This window comes from Acanthochromis polyacanthus, chromosome 23, assembly GCF_021347895.1.
Source record: "Acanthochromis polyacanthus isolate Apoly-LR-REF ecotype Palm Island chromosome 23, KAUST_Apoly_ChrSc, whole genome shotgun sequence".
NCBI classification, from domain to species: domain Eukaryota; kingdom Metazoa; phylum Chordata; class Actinopteri; family Pomacentridae; genus Acanthochromis; species Acanthochromis polyacanthus.
In genome coordinates, this window is record NC_067135.1 from 25,811,384 (window position 1) to 25,835,021 (window position 23,638).

The 23,638-nt window shown below is 37.9% G+C and overlaps 1 protein-coding gene and 1 long non-coding RNA gene across 2 annotated transcripts in view; one reads left to right on the plus strand and one right to left on the minus strand.

The window, feature by feature from the left end:
- LOC110972494 (golgin subfamily A member 6-like protein 22) overlaps positions 1-23,638 on the minus strand; it is a 104,713-nt gene that overhangs the window by 55,059 nt on the left and 26,016 nt on the right. The window lies entirely within an intron of this gene.
- Positions 103-694, plus strand: LOC127532360 (uncharacterized). Its single transcript, XR_007939742.1, has 3 exons — positions 103-212; positions 300-353; positions 448-694. It is a non-coding gene; the product is annotated as an uncharacterized LOC127532360 (long non-coding RNA).

Sequence of the window (23,638 nt, forward strand, 5' to 3'; positions counted from 1 at the left end):
GGGAGTCAAGCAGAGAATGTGAAATGTGACTTCTTGAACCAATGAAAGCCTGATCTGAAGTGGATGACGAAGCTGCTGACAGTTTTTGCAGCGACACCAGAAGCAAGCTGCAGGAAGAGGAAGTTCGCCGACGTATTGAAGCTGTATTTCAGTCGGATCAGTCAGTCAGCGGCGAGACAGCATGGAGGCTCCAGCTCTCTGCTTCACACTGGGTGAGGATTCTATCTTACGGTTCCTTCTACATGTTTTCACGAACTCAAAACCATCTTATTTTTGCGACTTTGCTGTTTTGTTTCCAGTGATGCTCCGGGTTATTGAGCTGAAGGCACAGGTGCAAAACTCTCAGAAAGGCAGTAAGTGACAAACACATTTTTGTCTTTGCTTTTGAATTGAAAATACACTTAAGTTCCTTCACCTTTTTAAAACAAGTCTTGTTTTTGGCTGCAGCTTTCCTTCATATCCTCCCAAACAAAGTGCAGCACTTGCAGTACCATCCTGTTTCTTTCCACTGTGGAGGATTCAAAGGACTGGTTCAGTTGAGAGCAATAAAGAACAACGAAGAACCAGTATCATTTTGCAAAATTAAAAGAACATCAGCAGGTTTCTCCTGCAGTGTGGATACAGTTTATCCAGAGGACAGCGGAGAATACTGGTGTGAAACTACACGAGGAGAAAGAAGCAACTCTGTCAACGTCACCGTTACTGGTTTGTTTATTCTAATTTCTGAACTCATAATTTATCTGACTTTTTATATTTAGAAGGTCCTGTGTGGTATAAAGTCACAAAGATCAGATTGAGACAGAAAATTCATGCAGTTATCACAAATTTCTATTAAATGTGCATTATTCGTTGTACTTTTTGAAGTTTATAACTTAATGCTGTTGGAGGTGGAAATCCCCAAAAAGGCCCATTTCTGAATTAAACCAGTGGCAATAACAAGAAAATGAGAAAGAAAATGGATTGAGGCAATAAAAAAAGTCTAAAATATCCTTTCTCCATAAATAAATCTGTTTTCTAATTCATTCCAAAATTAGTTCACCAACTAAAATATTCTCTCAGAGAAAGAGTGATATATAAATTATTTCTTCTAAACATGTTTTCAGTGACTCTGTAGACCTTCTTCTTTGCCTGTAACTGCCTTGAAATGAATTCTACCACTGCTGACAGAAATACAGTAGTCGTTATAACTCCTGTATCTAAACCACAGGAGTAAAAACAAACAAAATAATCATAGAAAGTAGCTCCTCTTTTCAGGCTTTTCAGTGTATAATGAAGGATTTTTAACTGAAAATATATAGGTGTGAAATGACCATAAAATTGTGAATGTATTTCAACAGTATTTTTATGTAAAAAAAAAAAAAAAAAAAAAAAAGTATATCCATTTTAAAAACAGATTTTATGATTATTCAGAATTTCAGGTTTTTGACACTATTTTACACTTGACTTAATTTGTGTTAAATTTACGATAAAAAATGGATATTTTTGTGTATTTCAGAAATAATACACCAATTGTATAAAAAAGCAAAACCTCTGCAAAATGACAGTAAAGTATATTTTTAAATTGTATTATTTAATCAGTGGTGACTTTAAGTAAAATTAACTACACTAATGATTAACCCATGATGAGACTGGATGTTTATAAAATGAATATATTAATATTAATCATCCATGTCTTCTAAAGATTTGTTCTGCTCAGACTTTAAATGTTTCTCAGCCTTTGATGCTGCCAAGAGAAATACAGAGCATGTTCCTAATATTGATACGCTGCTATACACTGGCATCCTGACTGGTTCATTAATCCTTGTTTCATTTCTGATCAGCTGCTCCTGTGATCCTAGAAAGTCCTGCTCTTCCTGTTTCTGAAGGAGACGACGTGATTCTGCGCTGCAGAAACAAGACGAGTCCGACCAAACTTCGAGTTTTTTTCTACAAAGATGGGAGGTATTTACGAGAAGGTTCTGCAGGAGAGATGACCGTTTCCAAGTCTGATGAAGGGATGTACAAGTGCAGCATCTCTGGTGCTGGAAGATCACTAGAAAGTTGGCTGTCTGTCAGAGGTGAGATGATGTCAGAACACAAACACATGTTAAGAATCTTGTTGGACCAGGATTGATGAAAATTATACATGAATTAGTAACCGTTCTGTTTTAGTTAACTGCAGTCACCTGGATGATGTGACTTAATAAACTTCTTTGCCAATGTTTTTTTTTATAAATACAGCTGTTAATGTATTTTATATCATGTAAAATAATTCACACATAGTTATTTGTCATGTTGGAATCAATGCTGTTTCTGGTATTTCTTCAACAGCTGATAAAGATACCTCAGAGGAGGACCAAACATCTTCTCATTCCTTCATCTCGCTCTGGGTTCTTCTCAGCGTTTTAATGGTGGTTCTGGTTGTGCTGTTGGTTCTTCATGTTCGGAGAAAAAAAGGTAAAAAAAAAATGCTGTATGCAAATAACTAATAAGTTACTTATTTGTGAAATATAGTGGAGCTTTTGAGATTATTGTGTGTGCACTTAGTCCTCTAGGTTATGATCACTTACCATCACTTATGGAAAAAAAAACATTCTGCTTGTGTTCATATTTATTAGAAATGCAGTTCAGATTTTTGTATTATTGAATGTTTTATTCTATTTCAGTGTGTGGAGATGAAACTGCAGAAGATCCAAACAGCGTCACGTATTCAACCGTCGTCATGAAGCCGAGGAACAATAAAGGTCGGCGGTAAACGTGTGCTTCAGTGATGCACAGTGAGAGGTTTATTTCTGCGTCACCTCACTGTTTCAATGCGCGGCTTTGTTTCAGATGCTGGACGTAATTTGAGCCTCGAGGCAGACCACAGCAGAAAACCACAGACAGAGGCGGGTGAGACAGTCGGGTTTCTAACGCTCAGAGTGTCATTTTTGTCACCAACGGTTTCTGTTCATCGCATGAAGATGAGCTCTCACTTCAGCTCGTTTAGGCCACATTAACCAGAAGTGAGAATCCACAAGCATATGTGAGCAGCAAAGATGTGCACGAAGTTCACCCTCTGATCTCCCAAAGGCACTGCTGGGTTTAAAAAGCATACTATGATTTTATAAAAAACAAAAAAACATCAATATTCCACCATTTATCAGAGCCCAAAAGTGTAAAAGCAGAAAAAAATGGTGGATTTTTAACTTTGGGACAATCTTCAGACAAACTGTGTGTAACATGTGGTTCCATCTGAAATATTTACCAAATAGAAGCTATTTCATGAAAAGCAGTTCCATTTAAATGTCTTAAATTTAAAACAAATACTGAAAACTTTACAGCAAGTTTATGTGTAAAGAGAAATAAACACAAAAACACCACATTTCTCTGATTAGAATTGACCAGAATGTGTAGAAAGGTCAGAGGTCGAATACAGTCTTAGTGCTTGTTAGATCAGATCAGTTTCAATAAAATGAAAAAGAGAAACCATCTCATTGTTTTATGAGTCTTGGAGTATTTGTTCATTCACTTTAGGTTTGTGAATAATTATTATTGTAGAGTCGTATTTCAAGGCAAAGAGATGTTTTCCATGTGTTCATTGTCGTTTGATTTTGAAATAAAAGCTGAATTTTCCTTGTTTTCGAATCAGGATCATCTCTGAATCCATCAAGTTCACTGGAGCAGGAAATAATCTACTCTGCTGTGAAGACGGTAAGATCAGTACCAACCTCCTGCAGAAACCATCTCTTAATGAGCATTTTCTCTTTTTAAGGCATCTTAACCCCTTTTTTTTTTAACTTTGTCTCTGCTGGTTTCATAAACTCGAGTATTTTTGTTTATGTGCAGACTGACTGACATTATAGGTTGAAATTAATGTGGAAAAATTCATACTTAAGCATTCAATTGAAAGATTTCTGACAGAAAACTCAAAGTGAATATAATCATTTGAGGTTTTCTTGAGGTCTTATTATTGCGTTCTGTGACTGAAAGTTTGTTCTGTAAATTATTAATCTGCTGTTTGTTTTCTAAAATTATTAGATTAGGCATTTTGTCTGTAATATGAAAAAAAACAATGTTAAAAAAGTCACATTTCCCTCCAAATCATTATAACGACTGTTTTTTTTTTCTCTGTTATTCTCAATCAGGGCCAAAGTTGACATTTAATTTCACGAGTCAAATAAAACCAGCAGATTCTTGGTCTTTTTGAAACAAAATAACTTGACATCTATAACTGATGATGAAAACAGCAACACTTGTGTAAACTCTGCCAACATGTCAAGATCTTTTTTATTTTTTTACACAACAAAAAAAACAAAGTACAAATCCTGGAATCAACATGTACAACATTTTTCAAGCATCCACAGGTGGCCATATACACACGTGGACAAAATTGTTGGTACCCCTCAGTTAAAGAAGGAAAAACCCACAATTCTCACTGAAATCACTTGAAACTCACAAAAGCAATAATAAATAAAAATTTATTGAAAATTAAATAATCAAAATCAGCCATCACTTTTGAATTGTTGATTAACATAATTATTTAAAAAAACAAACTCATGAAATAGGGCTGGACAAAAATGATGGTACCCAAAACTTAATATTTTGTTGCACAACCTTTTGAGGCAATCACTGCAATTAAACGATTTCTGTATTTGTCAATGAGCGTTCTGCAGCTGTCAACAGGTATTTTGGCCCACTCCTCATGAGCAAACAGCTCCAGTTGTCTCAGGTTTGATGGGTGTCTTCTCCAAATGGCATGTTTCAGCTCCTTCCACATATGTTCAATGGGATTCAGATCTGGGCTCATAGAAGGCCACTTTAGAATAGTCCAACGCTTTTCTCTCAGCCATTCTTGGGTGTTTTTGGCTGTGTGTTTTGGATCGTTGTCCTGTTGGAAGACCCATGACCTGCGACTGAGACCAAGCTTTCTGACACTAGGCAGCACATTTCTCTCCAGAATGCCTTGATAGTCTTCAGATTTCATCGTACCTTGCACACTTTCAAGACACCCTGTGCCAGATGCAGCAAAGCAGCCCCAAAACATTACTGAGCCTCCTCCATGTTTCACCGTAGGGACAGTGTTCTTTTCTTCGTATGCTTGGTTTTTGAGTCTATGAACATAGAGTTGATGTGCCTTACCAAAAAGCTCCAGTTTGGTCTCATCTGTCCAAAGGACATTCTCCCAGAAGCTTTGTGGCTTGTCAACATGCATTTTTGCAAATTCCAGTCTGGCTTTTTTATGAGTTTTTTTCAGCAGTGGTGTCCTCCTTGGTCGTCTCCCATGAAGTCCACTTTGGCTCAAACAACGACGAATGGTGCGATCTAACACTGATGTACCTTGGCCTTGGAGTTCACCTTTAATTTCTTTGGAGGTTGCTCTGGGCTCTTTGGATACAATTCCAACGATCCGTCTCTTCAATTTGTCATCAATTTTCCTCTTGCGGCCACGTCCAGGGAGGTTGGCTACTGTCCCGTGGGTCTTGAACTTCTGAATAATATGAGCCACTGTTGTCACAGGAACTTCAAGCTGTTTAGAGATGGTCTTATAGCCTTTACCTTTAAGATGTTTGTCTATAATTTTTTTTCGGATGTCCTGGGACAATTCTCTCCTTCGCTTTCTGTTGTCCATGTTCAGTGTGGTACACACCTTTTCACCAAACAGCAGGGTGACTACTTGTCTCCCTTTAAATAGGCAGACTGACTGATTATGAGTTTGGAAACACCTGTGATGTCAATTAAATGACACACCTGAGTTAATCATGTCACTCTGGTCAAATAGTTTTCAATCTTTTATAGAGGTACCATCATTTTTGTCCAGGCCTGTTTCATTAGTTTGTTTTTTTAAATAATTATGTTAATCAACAATTCAAAAGTAATGGCTGTTTTTGATTATTTAATTTTCAATAAATTTTTATTTATTGTTACTTTTGTGAGTTTCAAGTGATTTCAGTGAGAATTGTGGGTTTTTCCTTCTTTAACTGAGGGGTACCAACAATTTTGTCCACGTGTGTAGCACATTTTTTCTTTTTATCTTATTGCATTTCTGTTCTTTGCATCACGTAAAAGTTTTCTTTACAGCGTCACCAAACCCTAAAAGCTTGACAAATGTTGATCTAAATCATCATATCACAGCTTGATTGCAAAATTCTTCCCTTTCACATAATTTAATCTGAATTTAAATCGGCTTGATTTTCACTTTTAAAGCCGTTAATTCCAAAAACACCTCATTGAACAGCTGTCACGAGGAGCTGCATTGATATTGTGCTTTGTATGCTGGACTTTATACTTTTCTGGTGTTGTTTATTGAACTTCAGGGGCAGTTTTCTTTGTTTAGCTGTACGAGTATCAAGGCGCTAAGAATGGCAGCGTAGGTCTGAATGTTGTTTGACTGTCTTGGTCCAGACCTTTATGTATTGTCTTGAAAACCAGTTTAAAAAGTAAACAGACACTTAAAAAAGTAATGAAATTTCCATTATCTTCTATGTTTAGCATTGTAAATATCACAGCCGGTGGTAGCATTTAACCTCCTAACTGAATATTTTATTGAAAAAACTCTGGCACCTAAAGGGTCCTCACATTTTATCCTAGTTTACTATATCCTAGTGTTTCGTTAGAAACAAAAAACACTGAACGGATGCTGTAAAACTACAAAACAGACATTTTATCATCCTTTTACTAACCCATAATGAAAAATGACAGCTTTCTGGAGAATGAGAAAAACCTGGTAAAGATAGATTAAACCTTTATTGATCCCACAGCAGGGAATTTTACAGTGTAACAGCAACAAATAGAAGAGTTTAAATAAAAAAGAGAGAGCAGCACACAATGCACACAGTGCATATATATAAATATTTCCTTCTTCTAGAAGAAAGTAAACAAACACAGTATTTACAGCAAAGGACATACCTGTAGTCTATGTGGGTCATTTCAGAGGGCCTGATAGCCTGTAAATTGAGGAACTGAAGAAGGCTTCTTCAGTTCAGAACCTAAGAAGCCTTTTGGATGAGAGGTGAAACATCTTCAGGGAACTTTCTTAAAGTCCAGTGGATTGATTTCAACTACTTTGGATGATTATAGTTTGTGCATTTCTTTTCTTTAGTTTCTTGCTTAAATTTGTTTTGGTTTGGCTCAGTGTGGAAGCAGGGGGTCAGTGTAGATGATACTATTAACAATACTATTTATTTATAGTCCACTGGGGAAAAAAGCATATAGAAAGCTGATGAAAGGAGAATGATATATAAGAATTAAAAAGCACATGACAACAAACAGAAAATAAACTAAGCAGAATAATAATTTTGGACTGGAAGAAAAGAATGAGGAGGAGCGTTTGGAGGAAACCCATGGTCTTAACTCCACTGTTGCAGAGTTCTTCCTGTGCTTTTTTTTTACTCTTTTGCTTTAGTTTCTTTCTTCAGATTTATTGGCATGGGTCAGTGTGAAAGCAAAGGGTTAGTGGAGGTACTGTAATAATGATGCTATTTACTTGTAGTGCTCTGAAAACAAGCTGACGAAAGAGGTGATAAAATCTGAACGCAAGATGTAAATACAATAAGACAAAAGCTCACTGCAACTCTGGAAAGAAACTAGGCAACAATAATTTGGATTGGAAGAAAAGAATGAGGAGGAGATTTTGAAGGAGGTCTATAGTCTTAACTACATTATTGTGGAGTTCCTCCTGTGTGAGGATCAGGATTGATCTTAGCTACATTGTCACAGATTTCCTCCTGTCCAATTAAAGGTTATACATTTTTTAAAAAGCAATAGAAGGAATACCCCTTTTGCTTTCCTCAGTTTCTTGCTTCATTATTCTTTCATTTGGGTCAGTGTGAAAGCAGGGATCAGTGTAATTATCATGATACTACAAACAATATTTGTAGGGTTTTGAAAAAAAGCTCATGAAACGATTATCAATAAGAATTTAAGATGTAAATAGGATAAGATAAAGTAAAAGCACACTGCAGCAGACTGAAAAGAAACAAAGCAAAATAACACTTCTGGATTCAAAGAAAATGAATCGGATTAAAGTTTGGAGACAGTTTATGGTCTCAACTACATTGTGGCAGAGTTCTTCCTGTGCAATCATAGTCTGTACATTTATTTTGTTTTTAACCTTTTTGCTCTTTTTCTTAGTTATCTGCTTCACTTTGATTTGGGTCACTGTGAAAACGGGGTCATTGGGGATGAAAAGGATACAATTAACTTTATTTGTGGTGCTGAAAAAAGCTGACAAAAAAAAGGAGATAAAAAGAGAATTTAAGATGTAAATAGTATAAGATCATTAAAACACATGACAACAGACTGAAAAGAAACAAACTTCGGAGGAGGGCTATAGTCTTAACTACACTGTTGAGGAGTTCTTCCTGTGCAATTGTAGTTGTTACATTGAACTGTTTTTTTTTCTTTAAGCCTTTCCTTCATTTCTTGCTGGAAGATGAAAATGATGCTATTAATAAAATTTATCGAAGTAAATTGGTAATACACAGGTGATAAAATGAGAATCTAAGATGTAAATACAGTAGAGTAAAATAAAAACACTGAACTGACTGAAAAGAAACAAAACAAAGTAATACTTTTGGATTGGAAGAAAATGAAGAGGATTCTGATGAAACTTTGTACGAGGTCTATGGTCTTAACTACATTGTTGTAATCATACAGGAAGAACTGCAAGAGAGTGGCAGACTGGACCATTAATTTCCATCCATCGGAAAACCATTAAGAGTGTTTTGAAAATGCATATTAATGCATGCCTTCCACTGGTGATGAACTTACATTAACACATTTGAAGTCATGCTTGTGATGGCGTTGGTGATACGTTCAGACCTGCCAACCTGTACGCATTTTGCGTAGCAGGTACGCAATTTGACATCAAAATACGCTGGTACGCTCCGCCTCATTAAACTACTCAAAAAGCTGCAGACGTCTGAGTGCTGTTAGAGATGTGGACGTGCAATACTCATGCCTGACAACACGAGGCAGCAGTGTAGTGGTGCAATTTCAACCAATCATCATAGAGTAGCGGAGAAAAACGAGTCTGCTGAACCCTTGTTGGCCCGCTCTCTCCTGTCCTCTGCCTCCCTCCACCTCTCTGTTCCCTGTGCCCCCACTCGCAGCAGCTGGCGGTTAAAACGGTAAAATGGTGTGCGTGTCTCTGTGTGTGTGTGTGTGTGTACGCGTGAGTGTACGTGTGTGTCTTTTGGCAAATATGTACTGTTAATAACGTTACTTTCCCATTGAAAATACAATGTCATATCAGGGAACTAAGCACCGAGAGTTTTTTTCCTATCGACATGAGCGCGAGCTGTTAGAGTGTGAGTGTGTGTGTGTGTGTGAGATAGAATAAAGTAGCTAAGCTAGCTACTGTAAGATTATGAGTAGGCCTCAGTGTAGTTACTTTCCTCACTGTTTTTCTCTATTTTTTTTTGTTTGTTTTTTTATCGATAGTGAATGGGGAAGTAACTGCGTGCAAAGCAAAGTAGTCTGCAAAAAAAGCCGCACAACACAAGTGGTACTCAAAATATTTCGCCAAGGTTGGCAGGTCTGTACGTTCCTTGAGATGATTTATGTCTCGTATCTTCACCTGATACGCCTTGAAGTGCCCACAAAAATAGCGTCAAATGCATCTTCTAGAGCAGGGGTCGGCAATTAGATGTGGCTTCGGGCCAAAATTTGTGTAAACAATCGAACAGCGGGCCAACCTGCGGGGGGAGTGCGCTCCGATGCCGCGAGCGGGTGGGGGGGGCAGCAATACCGCGAGCAGCAGAGCTTCTACAGCTGATTGCCGCTGCTTGGGACACACGTCTCAATTCTGATCACAGATGTATTAAAAATGACTCCCAAGACACACACATGTTTTACACACACTGTCGCTCAGTGAAATCTGGCTACAACCATGTCCGACCAGTAGCGCGAACGCGGAAATGCCTGGCAGCAGCCGACCACGCGAGTTTCGTGTTGCGGTGACGGACTGGCTTGGCTCAGTGCCAGCAGAAACGCAAACTGGTTTTTAGCTCCTGGAGCCAGCGGGTGGAAACATGGTATATGGGTGAAATCGATTCTTCATTTTTAATAATGTCAACCACTGAAAAAAATAAGTCAAATTTTCAAAATCATCTGGTGGGCCGGATATTATTCCTGACGGGCCAGTTTTGGCCCGTGGGCCGCCAATTGCCGACCACTGTTCTAGGGTATCTAAAACATAAAAAAATATACATTATACATTTTCCTATGTATGGAAACTCATGGCCCACCTTGTATTTTATACATTTAGTTTTTGGTAACCCTTTTTCTTTCCTCAGTGTCTTGCTTTGCAGAGTTTTTCCTGTGTGATTATACATTTAGATTTTTTTCTTTTAAACCTTTTGCTTTCCTTAGTTTCTTGCTCTAGTTTGATGCATGTTTTTTTTTTAGGGACTATGGAGGAGCTCTATGGTCCCAACCACAATGTCACAGTGTCAGGGATGTGGGGTGTGGTGAACCCAGGTGCAGACACAATTGACAGATGGCCTAGCTTAATGAAAAAAGGGTTTATTTAAACAAAACAACTACTAACTGAAAACAAGACTAAGGTGGCTTCAATAAACTAAACAGCAGCAAACAACAGAATGGAGGAAAAGTACTCACACACCAGGAACTATGGCAGATGGCGAAACAAACAAACTGAAGGCCAAATGAAAATCACTGAGTCCAAAAATGCAATTCATAAACTGGGGAAAACAGTGTAATCCTGTGAGCAAATGTAGTCCAGGGGTAAAGAGGGAACAGAGACGGAAACAAGATGAGTCCAAGACGATGAGCCAGCAATGACTGAAGGAAAAGGCAGGGCTTAAATAGTAGCAAGGGGAACCAGGTGAAATGAATTGGCTTGATCACATCAGCTGAAAACAATCAGAGGCCAGGGGCAGAGTGGGTAGGGAGCAGTAGACAGAGGGAGACAGAGAGACCAGACAACACAAGAGGGAAACACAGGAACAAAAGGCAGAATCCTGACACGCTGACTTCTTTCTGTGCGATTATGGTTATCACATTTACTTTTTTTAACACATTAAGAAGCTTTTGGAGATTGATATCAGTCTTATGGGTTCTCTTTTGACACATATAAACATAGAGTAAAAATAATATAACTTCCGGTTACCAGCTCACTAGATACAACAGCATATACTGAAAGATATTTGTTTTCAGAATAAAAGCAACTTTAAACTTGTATATATATATATATCACTGTATTATAATTTTACCGTAAATAAATATGTGAAAACAACCTATTTTGTTTGTTTATATTCATCTTTACCCTTAATTTATTCCTTATAAATGAAGGAATAATTTCCTATTTCTTTCATTTGTTGACAATCATTATTATGTTTGTCCCTGTTTCTTATGGTTTTACTCTTCACTTATTCTTTTACCATTTTTATATGTAGCATCCACACAATATTTTGTGTTTTTGTATTGACTTATTTGTGAATTCTTTTACCATCTTTAACTGTATTTCTCCACTTTTTGCTTCTATGGTCTTGTTTCATTTATCTTATTGAGTATCTTGATTTGTAAATTCTGCTTTATTATTATTATTATTATTATTATTATTATTATTGTCGCTTCAGGTTTTAAAGGGGTCACCTGTTCTGCTGATTGCATGAATACATGGTGGTCAAATGTCTAAAATACTCCTGAAAGACACACAGTAAATAAAACTGAACTCAAAATATTACTTAAAGCTGCTGTCCGGAGTTTGAATCGCAGCGTCTCCCAAAACACTGGTGGTCCCTCCCTCCCTCCCTCTGATTTCGCCCCTTTATTTGTGCACGCGCGCAGTACATGAGAGCAGTGCCCGGAGTGCTGCAGCATCTCGCCTGTTTTGCTGTTTTCCACTCTTCTACATTTAGTACATTTAGTAAATAATAAAGGAATTACGTTAGAATGCTGTATTGAGTCTAACTTGTCCTAATATCAAAATAACATGAATCTGCTAGGACGAACGAGTAAAGTTTCAGTATGTGATTACACTCGTGTATCCCTCTGGATGACGTTGTTTATCAAACTTAGTGCATTTACACGTGTATATGTGTTACATTGTTTATTTATTTCTATCTAGAGTTCAGAATTGCATGACTCCTCTGATGAAGAGTATGTCCCAGACGCCCCAACATCTTCCTCCAGAGGTCGGGCATCTAAACGAAGCCGTCAGGCGGGCTATGGAGGCCGTGGTCGGGGAGCGACGCGAGCACCCCGAGCCAAAAAACGTCCTGCAGTCTCTTGGCCCGACAAGCACGGCCGCCTTAATGCACGGGCTTACCTGGGCTGAAGCCCAGGGGCCTACCAAGTTCAGGGGCCTATCAATGAGCTGGAAAAGTCGCATTGTTTTTGTTGCTTGTCAAGTTCTCTGTCAATCATTGTATACTTCACATTCGTGGCTGGTAAGACCCGCCCCGCTCTCGTTGATTACTGTTGTTGTTAAGTCCACCTAACTTTCCCCCCTTGAGTGACAGCTGAAAAATGTCGGGGAAAAAGAAATTTGAGAGCGGCGCTCACAAAAGAAAGGTGTTTCGGGACAAAGAAACCCAGAAAAAGCAATTACTTAAGAGCATCCCAAAGCTAACAGGATTCTTTAAACCGTCCGAAACGGATGGTGGTGGCTATTCAGCGGCATTGAGTTTACCGGAGGCAGCAGACGAGGCGGGGCTCGCGCAGGTAGAAGTGAGAGAGGAAAAGAGAAGAGGATCGGTGGATGAGGAAGAGGGAGTAGCGGGGGAGGAAGAGGGAGGAGGAGACGAGGGGGAAGAGGAGGAGAAGGATCAGGGAGGAGGAGACGAGGAGAAGGATCAGGGAGGAGGAGACGAGTCCGGCAGTGGCCCTTACAGCAGCAACCCGGGCCTCTGGGGAAACAAAATTGACCGGCAGGCGCGCGCTTACTGGGCGAAAATGGGACCAGAGACGTGTCAAAATAAAAATGCCGACCTCCGTGCATCAGAGCGCACATACAAACACCAGAGAAGATTTTTCTCAAAAACATATTTCCACCGCAAACTGAGTAACGGGGAATATGTAAGTAGAGAGTGGCTTTATTATTAACCATCAGTATAGCGTGTTTTGTTTTGGTTTCAAGATTTTTGGCGAGAGCAACGAAAAGTCTGCATTTGTTTGTGGGGGTTTCTCTGACTGGAAACATGCAGGTGATCGTATATCAGAACATGAAATCTCTGACATCCACAGAAAAGCCATGATTGCTTACATCAATCAAACAGCTGAGGGTGGGACAGTGGACTCAGAACTTAGAAAACAGTTTGATGAGGAGTGTGATTATTGGGCACAGGTTCTACAGAGGGTTGTTACTGTTGTGAAGTATTTAGCTGAGAGGGGACTAGCTTTCCGGGGAGACAGCCACAAGTTTGGAGACATCAACAATGGAAATTATTTGGGCAGCATGGAGCTGATCAGCCAGTTTGATCCCTTTTTAAAAGCTCACATTGAAAAACATGAAAACGCTGGCAAAGGAAATCCATCCCATCTCTCTCTGAATGTGTGTGAGGAATTCATACAGCTGATGGGACAGAAGGTGCTGGATGAAATTACCAGCAGAGTAAAACTAGCAAAGTATTTTACTATCAGTGTGGACTCCACACCTGACATCACACATGGGATGTCAGGTGATCTCCATATGAGATTTTCAATCTTTCACCCATATTGGTTTTAAGTAAAGCATGTACTGATGTTATACAAGTGCATTTTGTGTTCATGTAAGTTGATCAATAAAACTGGTGTTTTCTGGCTAAAGAAGGAAACCTCACAGTTGTTTGTCGTAAAAGAAACTGATGCATTTTTTTTTAAATGTAGATTGGGACGATGGAGTAGGGGGCCTACAAAACCTCTCAGCCCCAGGGCCTACCATTAGGTTAAGGCGGCTCTGCCGACAAGCCGTGGGATTGGTAACTTTTCTGGAAGTTGCTGAGCCCTGATGCTCTCTCCTCCACAAGCAAAACAAATGTGCTCGCGGTTGCGTAGTGCGTAGCTCGCCCACCTCTGCATGGGCTTGCTTGCTGTGCGCGTAACCGTTGATTGACAGCATGACAAAGCTGAAGCTCGAACTTGATTGGTCGGCAGCAACTGGCGCTTTTTGGAATAACATGGGGGTCTATGAGAGGAAGGCGGAGCTCAGGAATAAATTTTCATATCGCGTTATACTAACTTTATATTATAGTATCGAACTAGACTAACACATTTAAGCTTTGTTAAAAAATGATACATAAATTGAAAACAAACGGAAACTCCGGACAGCAGCTTTAATGTTGGTTACACTGCAACTATCATTATTTAAAGTTTTATATGTCATTATGTATAATTAATTATTACTTCAAGCATTGTTTTAAAAGAATACAGCTGTGAAAAAAAAGTGTGATTAGATGTAGATGTGCACATCTGTAATCACAGATAAACTGAGTCTCTAAATGGTTCACACTTGAAACCTCTGAAAACAACTTTATAGGTTTTGTGTGAGTTTTTCTTTAAACATGTAAAATGTGTCATACTGTTTTTAGATCCGGGTTACTGACCAGTCTGTGTCCAATCAGCATGACGTTCAGATACAAACCTATAGAAACATAGCAGACACAATAACTATCAAATAAATGTGTCACTAAAGAACCACTGGTATTGTCCTTGATGATTTTTATTGCAGTTATTTTATAACTTGGTCACAGGCTCAAAGTTCAGCAGTTCTTAGAGACACTCCTACACACAGTAAAGAATCATCGTAGGATGTGTGGGAGTGTTCGATAGTTCAGCCAGTATTAGGCTTTATGTAGCAACAAATGCTAACCGTAGCATTTTTTTCTTTTTTGTAAAACTGAGCATAAATAACCTACAGTTGACCAACCAGGGTGTGTTCATGTCAGCAAGACTTTAAGGACTTTCAGACGCATGTTGCCACAGGTACGTCATCTGTTTTTAGTGTTGTATCGTTACAGTATTACTTTTTACTTCTAAATGCTGTACATTATAGATTAGAACAGAAAATAAACTATATTTTAAAGGTTTGTATTCATCCGTGAGCTATGCTTCATTTATAGGGTAAATGTGATGAATGTGTTTGAAATGAGCGTTAAAGTTTTTGGTTTCGTGAACAAAACATCTGTTGGTTAAAAGGAGACTTAAGTTGGAAAAACTTGGATTTGTACAATTCTCTAATTTCACCGAGCAGACACTTTTATCCAAAGCCAAGTAAATCTGAGAGTAGATACGACACAAGCAAGGATCTAGTCAATAGAAAACATCCTGGAAAAGAGCCATGGAACAACTTCAAGTGTGATAATAGGGCCATGGTGTCTACAGGAAGTGCAGACGTAATAGGACTATTTGCTTTTCGTTGCAGTCTGTCAGTGTAAAGGTGTTCAGTGAAGAGCTGGGTTTTTAGTCTTTTCTTAATTGGAAGAGTTTTACTGCAAAAGCTTACTAAAGCGTCAAAACATTTTCTCTAAAGAAAACAGCCTTGCCAACATCTAACTTTTGTGTGTTGCATCAGATTTATACTACAACAGTTTTCATTACATAAACAAAGATTAGGCAGTTTTGAGGTAAAATTGAAAATTAAAGACCAGCCAAAAGTCTGGACATTTTAGCTTCAAGTGCGTCTTCATAGCCTCATTCTGACTCCATTATTTGGAAGATCTTGCTCCAACAGAAAACATTTCATCGATCATGAAGTCATCCTGCTTGTTTTCTACGTCGTATACAGTCTCAGGTTTCTGGGTCTGGAATCATGTGTTTCTGCAGCAGCAGTTTCACCATAAAGTTGAGAGTTAAGCACTGACTTCTGAATGAGCTCGAGGTGTTCTCTTCATCTGACCATTTCTTAAACTTATGATGGACTGTTGTTTCTCTTAGCTGAACAGTTCTCACCAAAACATGAATTACTGCAGTAGATGAAATGCTATCACAACACAACTAATGGTCTTATCAAGAAGGAAGAACTTCCACCAGGTAACATTTGATAACTGGAAAGCAGACCAGGTAAAAACCTCAAGAAGCTGCTGAACATATTGACACCAGTGTTCAAGGCAAAGACTTCTCTGTCTTTAGTTTTGTTATATAATTTCAGAAATGGAGAAAAACAGACAAAACTGACTGACAGGAAGTGTTATTCATACATTCTCTTGCTGGTGTATTTTCACAGCTGCAGGATGCCTCCGGAGATAAATCGAAGGTCTCCACTTCGAACTTTCACCGTTTTGATTTTCCTTTTCCTCCTAACACGCTTCTGCAGAGGTAACTCACACACATGAAGTCCTCAGACCACATTCAGGCTTTAGAACTGAACATGACATTACTCACTGGGATGTTGACATATGATTTTCAAAACACAAAAGCATAAAAACCTGGGAAACTATACACAAACCTTCTTGTTAAAATTATGAAATTATTGAAAATGTTGTCATTTTTATGCAGTTTCACCCGTTTTAACTTAAGGTTAACATGAATGCATCGACTTCATCTTAAATAGCAAAATATTAAATAAACGCTGCATGAATGCCCTTAAAGATTCCAAAAAGACCAAATTCACTGCGATTCAACTTAAAAATAATAGAGCTATTTCTGTTGTTTTTTTCACAACAATACAGTTTTGATCATTCAGCATTTTAGTGGTCCTGCATTGGATGTACTCACTTTTCCTGCACATTGTAGTAGATGTTTTGCAGATAAATTAAAACTAAATATTTCTGCAGCTTTGCTGATGTGAAAATTGAAAATGGCGTGACATACAGTTGTTAACAAATGTTTACATACACTGGTAAGAAACCGCGTCTATGACGGAATGACTAAAAGGCACAGAAATTTCATAGATTTATTATATTTATTATAAAGAAAATCTACAATCTACTGATTCCAAATACACATGCAGCAATGTTCAGTTTGGTTGATGTGGAAAAGTGTGTTATTCACATTTTCTGAGTTTCATGGCCTCTAAACTTCCCTTAGTTATTACGACTGACTACAGCTGATGACTCCTCTGAGCCAGTATAAATAGAACCATTTGTTCCACTCGTTAAACTCAACACAGATCATAAAAAACAGATCTTTGATTTGAACGAGTCAGAAAGTCACTTGGAACCATGTCAAAGCAGCTTCAGATCCAAAATCATCTTTCAGTATAAAGTTCATGGTCCAGTTGTGTTACTGCAACCATTGGGGGAAAAAAACACAAACTATCTCCTGCTGCTGAGAGACCATTGGTCAGGATGGTCAAGAGTCAAGCAAGAACCATCAGAAAGCAGGTCTGAATGAATGAGAAGCTGCTGGAACACAGCTGTCAGTGTCCACAGGGTTTTTGTAGCTACTTTCCAAAGCAGAAATCAATAAACTGATCTTTTCTTCCTCAGGAGAGTCGCAGGTGATTGGTCCATCTCAGCCAATAGTGGCATCCATTGGTGCTGACATCATTTTACCGTGTCATGTGGAACCTGCTGTGGATGCTACTGCTCAGATATTGGAGTGGATGAGAGCTGACCTGAACCCCAGATTCATACTCGTGTGGCAATCGGGTCAGGATGTGATAAATGCAAGAAATCCTTCATACAGAGGAAGAACATCACTGTTCATTAATGAACTGAAGCACGGAAACATTTCAATGAAGCTCTCCAAAGTAGAACTCTCTGATGAGGGAACATATGAATGCTACGTTCCAAACCTGGACAAACAGTCTTTTGTGAAGCTCATTGTTGGTACGTACAGACAGACAGTATATGTCTGTTTGATGTTTGGTCTGAACACTCAGTCTATGTGGTGATTGATGCTGACTGTCCAAAGTATAAGAGTGTTTCTTCCTCTGACATATTTGTTTTTAAAATTTTCGACCTGTTTCAGGTGCTGTTTCCCAACCTGTCATCACTTTAGTAGGGGTTGATGGAAAGGGAGGAGTGGAGTTACAGTGTGAGTCTGCAGGCTGGTATCCAGAGCCTGAGGTGTTGTGGCTGGACGGTGATGGAAACCTCCTCTCTGCTGGACCTACAGAGACAGTCAGAGGTCCTGATGACCTCTATACTGTCAGCAGCAGAGTGACTGTGGAGAAGAAACACAGCAACAAGTTCACCTGCAGAGTCCAGCAGAAAAATACCAACCAGAGCAGAGAGACAGAGATCCATGTTCCAGGTAACTGTTATTTGTATTTAAGTTGAGAAAATCTATGGTTCGGTTTCCTATAAATGCCAGGTTATTCCATGTTTTATCGTTTCAGATGATTTCTTTGTGGTCCAGTCCTGTTCCACCTTGACCACAGTCAGTCTGGCTGTTTGTTTGGTTGTTTCTATCATCCTGTTAATTCTAGCAGTTGTTCTTTTATTCACACAAGAAGACAGAACAGTAAGTCACACATTATAGAAAACACTTGACATGTACAAATTATTGAGGCTTTAATGTAAACTGTCATAGAAGAGGTTTCATTTTATAATATACAACTGTTTGGATTATCATCATTTCTATATTTAAATACTGATAATTTTATTTTCTCAAAGGGACCAAAAGAGGAGAAGATGTTCAGAATGAATCTGAAGAAGAAGATCTAATGTCAATGAAGACTTTGAAGAATAAAAAGCAACCAGAGAGCAAACGAGTAAGTAAAGAAACAGAAGTTTCACTGCTGGTAGATGAAGAAAGACTCCAAGATCAGGTGATGACAGAAAATGAAGCAAAGTTTGATGTAAACAACAATGATGGAATAAAGGAAGAAGGTTTGTGTCTCTAAAGCAGATCAGACGTCAGTATTCAAGCTATGACAGGAAGACAAGAAAAGAATCTGGACAGTGGAGAAGAAAAACTAGATGTAGTTTATCAATCTGATCGATATCAATCTCACCAATAAAACATCTCCACTACATGTCAGACTAAAACAATGTCTAACATCTCATCTCTGTTCATGTTCTCAGTTAAAGGAGGAAGAATTGAAGCAGAAGGAGCAGCAGAGGAAGGAGGAGGCTGAGAATATGATACAGAGACTGAAAGAGAAGCTGGACATGAAGAAAACTGAGGTTAAATAAACATTTATAAACTATCATCACTAAAATATCAGGTCCAGATGGAGTGGAGAAAAATCAGACATCTCAACCTTCTGGTTGTTCTTCCAGGTTAAAAACAAACAAACTGAGCTGCAAAGTCTCCAGGAGGAGAAGAAGAAGATTCAGGATGATCTGCAGAACCTAATTAAAGACCTGAACACCAAGATTACAGAGGTTTATTTATTTGTCTTCATTCATCTGTATTTATACAGAAACCTGAACTTCTCTGCTGTCTGAGGAACTGGATCAGAAAACATCATTTCCATCATCTGTCTTGAAGTTTTATTCTCATATTCAGTCCATTGACTGTATGTTACATTATTAGGTTGTATGATTGTGGTTCTGCTGTAACATGATAATCATGTCTTTCTTTTTCTCTCCTCTTTCCTCACAGCTGGAGACAATCAGAGAAGAGTTAGCAAAGTCTTCCTGGATGTCTCATATTCCCTGGGTATAATCACAATAAAACTCTCTGAGTTCCACCACCATTAGAAACAGTCATTGATTGATAAATCTCATCACTAATAGGTTCAATATTAAGACATGTCCATTATTTTAACATAAAATGTCTCATTGCTGGATTCTCTGCTGGTTATTTATTTTACTACACTTAATGACTTTAACAAAGTCAGAGAGCAGCAGAGAGATTTTTATATTCAGTCTATCAGAGACATGAAACACTGAAGGAAAATGTTTCTGTCCACATGACTGAAAAACACTTTAGACACTGAAATAGAGAATTTCTACAAGAACATAGCAGGATTTCTCTTGTGTTATTTAGCATTTATCAAAAGCTTTCTTTATTTTTGCATTTTATGTTCAATCATGTGTCTTTATATGACAGAAGAAGAAAGAAGACGAGAAAAGAATACAGACAGAAATAGAAAACCTCAACAAACATCTAAAGATCAAGAACATGGAGCTCCAGAACAAAGATGAGGAGGTTCATATTTTCAAACATTCAGAATCCTACTTTGTTGTTTTCTGTGATCAAAAATCTTTATTTTCTACTGAATTTACTGATTTCTATGTTATGTTGAATCAGAATTCTTCAGGTCACATGTCAGGACATCACACTGAGGAACCAGCGTCCTACAAATGACCTTTTAAACTTCTCTTATATTCTAGTTTTCTTGGTTCAACCATCATCAGTGACTGGGTTGTGTTCAGAGGCATCTTTTAGTGTCAGGAGGAGGTCGGGGTGGATGGAGGGTTTACAGAGACCAGAGTTCACATTCAGACAGTCTCTGGTTCAGTTCAGTTGGTTGAAGTTAGAGAAAGATGCTGGTTTTAAGATACAAGGTTGCACTGCAGGCTGTGTTTCCTCCAAACTATGAAGTTCAAAATTCTGATCTTGATTCTAACCAGACACATTGTTGCTGCAAATTAGCACCAGATAGAAATGTGTTTCCAAGAGACATGGTCTATGCTGATATCAAGACTTTTACGTCAGTTTATTTTTTACATTTATTTATTTATTATTTGTCACACATCACTTTGTATTATAAGATAAATGCTTAAAGTCTCTTATTTTGTTCCTCTTCCTCTTTTCTCTCCTTCCAGTGTGAAGAAAAACAAGTTGAGCTGAAGAAGCTTCTGGATGATCAACAGGAGATGGAGACTGAACTGCAGATTGAGGAGCAACAACTGGTAAGTAGCAATGTCCAACTCTTTATGTTGAAATGAAACATCATTTAGTTGAGTTCTGACTTCAGGATTTCTTCTGTTATCGTCTCTATTTTTTTATTTTTATTTTGTTTTGTCTATTGAGGATCTTCTTCTCCAACCTTTGAGAAGGTCAGTAAAAGGAAGTAAAGTTTGGAAACATTGCGGTGTCACTTCCACTGCAGAAACATCCACATCCATCATTCTGAAAGCAACAATTATCTTCCTATACCACTAAACTTCATTCTCATTTTTCACACAAATCTATTTTCTTACTAGAATTCTCAGACTGTGACGTTGTAGGAAAAGTTTAGAGTTTGAAAGAGCCACAAAGTTTCCTGAAGAAGACATAAAACAGAAACAGGACTTTCATCCAGGAGACCAGGATTCATGTTCCATGTGGAACCTTTATTCTGACACTTTGGTTTCACTTTCATTCACTGCTTGGTTACATTTCTGCAACCAGAACTCTGCAGTTAGAAAAACACCATGATTTGGGTTCAATATGAACCTTTCAGAACATGTTTGAAGACTTTCCTCCATTTTCTCTGTTACCAGGTTGACAAGAAATAAAAGAAAAGATGTTGATTAGAAACATATCAGTGAGAATCAAACATGTAGTTTAGTTAAATATGAACATGATTGTTGAGAGACAGAGTTACCTGAATTAAAATAAGGTGATAAAGTGAATGTTCAAGCAGCTGGTTCAGAGGAGAACTTACTCACCATCTAAAGCTACAGAAACAGAGATTTAAGCAGAACTCAGCTATGTTACATGAACATGCTTTTAATGAGTCTCCAACCAATCAGAAGTCACACATTAATGTCATGTACAGATGAGTTCAGATAAATGTACTGTTTTGTCTCTCTCTTGTTTCCTGTTTTGTTTAGCTGGAGAAATTCTGATAAACACTTCATTTTATTGATGAAAGTTATGAAAAAAAATGTTTCAGAGTGAAGAGACATTTGTCAAAGTACATGTGGAATGAAAAGCTGAAGTCATGAAGTCAATGCTGAATATTATTGCCTGAACAAATATGTGTGTTTTTATCTCAGCTGAAGGAAATCAGTCAAACCAACTCAGCTGGTGGCAAATCAACGATAGCACCCATAAATGGAAACTACATCCATCTCAAGAACATTTCCTCTGAGGTAATGTTGTTTACATGTAGATGAACCTTCTGAATACTGTGTAAACATGTACAATAAGTTTTATATCAATATGATGATCAAATATATCCACAGATATTCTAAATGGTTCATTAAATAACAGCTAATGCTGTTAACATCAGAGTGTATTTTGTCTGTAGGTCAACATGTAAAGAGGTCATCATTTTATTTGTGGACACCATGTATGAAACACACACTGGAGATTACTGGATGTTAGAACTACAGATTAACAACACTGAAACAGCTACTGTATATACTCATTTGATGAGTCATTAAAACATTGTCACTGTTTTAAAACTTCTTTCTCGTTTTTTTTTCCTGTTTGTAAATCTGTGACTGTTTCATTTACTACATTTACAGATACGCCACCCAGAATTTCACAGTAAACATCCTGACAGTATTGAGCTGGATTGGTCAGAACTAGAGAACTGGTGTCCTGAGACAAACTGCAGATGAAGCTCATCAGCAACGATGGAGAGACCTTCAAACTGCTGTAATGTGAATAACATGAGAAACATCTTTTTTCTTTCTGGATTAACCAAATTATGCCTTTATATATATTTATTTTTAAATAAATATCAAAGTCAACATTATTGTTATAATTTTTGATTTTCATTTTCAAAGACTTGTTTTTAAATGTCTATTTTGTATTTTTGTCTAATTAAATTCATGTTCAGTTCTGTGGAAAACTAATGAGGTTTGTTGTTTTATCAAAGTTGTAATGAACAGAAGATACAAAAAGAAAAGACCAGAAATATGTAAAACATTAAAACAATCAGAACAAAATGTTTTCTACAAGTTAAAGTCAGTTTTTAGTTTCACCCTCCTTTTGCTGTTCTTCAATTTTTAAATAAATAAATCTTCTTTCACTTAACAGAGTTCTTCTTCAGACTTGAACTGTATTTAATTTGTTTCTCTGCTTGATCTCATAGTTTTTATAATATCCGGCTCTGGACGCATTCACTGTTTTATCAGCTGTTTTTGTCTCCAACAGGATTTTGCTGCAATAGTTGGATCAGTTTCTAATCAAATTTCCAATTCAGAAGGAACAGCATCATGAAATGAAATCTGTCTGTACTTTATAGAATTCATGATTCCATCAGTTTGGAAAACATCCTGACAACACTGACAGAAACACAACACAAACTATAAAAAGTATGTTTTATTGTATAATAAAAGAATTCTTACATACAGGATTGTGTTAGTCATGTCATTTCCAGTAATGTGCTGCAGCCAAATCACTGGACTTCCAGTAAGCTGTGTTCCTATTGGCTGTCCAGGTGGCTGCTTGGTGTTATCAGGAACACCTGAGCAGCTCAGTGTCTTCCTGCTTTATGTCTGCAGTCAAACATTTCCTCTGCGCCTCTTCATTGAACCGGGTTTGGCTCTGTTGCTTTAGTTTGTTCTTTAGGTGTTGTCTTGCAGCTTCCAGCAGTAAAATCCTCTTTAATGTGTCTTGGTGTGTTTCAGGCCTTTCTACTGGATAGTTGTCTTGGTAAATGTGGTTCTTTAGCCACAGTTAGCACATGGTGCTAATGTGTGCAGTGATTGGCTGTAGTGAGTCTTTAGAGGTTTATGGTCAGACACATTCTGGATTCTTGTTTGTGAACCAATGCTGGTTGTCCAGAAGGTAAGAGTTCCTGTCCTGATTCTCTGTTTAAAGAGCTTCTCTGGTAGGCTGCAGGAGACTTTAGCGTTTGGGTTGTGTTAGTTTGGTTTTTGTACGGTTTTATTTGAATGACTATCTTGAGGCCCCTCCATGTGGTTTAGTGAGGTTTTCTGTAACAGTTCTACAAAGCAAC